The sequence below is a fragment of the Anolis sagrei genome, chromosome 3 (assembly GCF_037176765.1).
Source record: "Anolis sagrei isolate rAnoSag1 chromosome 3, rAnoSag1.mat, whole genome shotgun sequence".
Lineage (NCBI taxonomy): Eukaryota > Metazoa > Chordata > Lepidosauria > Squamata > Dactyloidae > Anolis > Anolis sagrei.
In genome coordinates this window covers 41,022,331-41,023,214 of record NC_090023.1, presented here as the reverse complement: position 1 = coordinate 41,023,214, position 884 = coordinate 41,022,331, and positions in this window count along the sequence as shown.

Here is an 884-nt window from a genome sequence, read left to right as displayed (position 1 = left end):
TGGGCTGGTCCATGAGGTCACGAAGAATCAGAAGCAACTGAATGAATAAACAACAATAACATCTGGCAGTGTAGAAGGGCCATAAGATGAGATTTAAAGTTTTGGATTGAGAAAGTGTATTATTATGTTTGTGAATATCCAATTCGTTTAAACTGGACTGGTTATTTAGGTAATTTTTTGGTCCAAAGAGGAAGAAAACTATCAGCAAATATGGTAGTTTGACTTTCCCACTTCTTCTTCAAAACCTTTTCCCAATATCTTTGTTTTCTGCTGATAACAGTGGCGAGAACTGGCGTGAGTTTGATTTTGGTACAATGCAACACAATGTTCCTATGCCACTGTATGTGGCAAAAATTGAACCCTATTCCCTTTACAATTGCCCACTTCTGCTTAAAGCCCCCTTGTTCTCCCACTAATATATCCCTTTTTGTTTTGTTTCTTGTATGCTATGCATTATGTTCCCCAAAGAAGCTCTGTAAAAGCTTTCCATATGGAAGCAGGATAATCATTAGGGAGGAATCATGCCTATTCAGGAAATGTTCTCAGCCCCACCTCTGTTGTCCCAAAAGCAGACACTTCCTTGTCCTGATTGTCTTCCTGCTTACAGTGGGAGAAAAACAGTGTCTGTAAATCGAGAGACTGCGAAAATGTTCCACAGTTTTGTTCTAGTGATGTTCGTATATTTTGCTGGTAAAACTATTATTCTATGAAGTTTTATAAACACAGACCTTTGAGTAAAAAAAATCATTGCAAATCCTTTAGCACCCAGTTTTCAAAAGCATCTCTTCTGCATTCCTTTCTCAAAAGCTATCTTTTGAGGGGTACATTTTCTAATATAATCTATTTCACTTCTTCAGGGGAGGGAAAGAATCACAAATCACAAC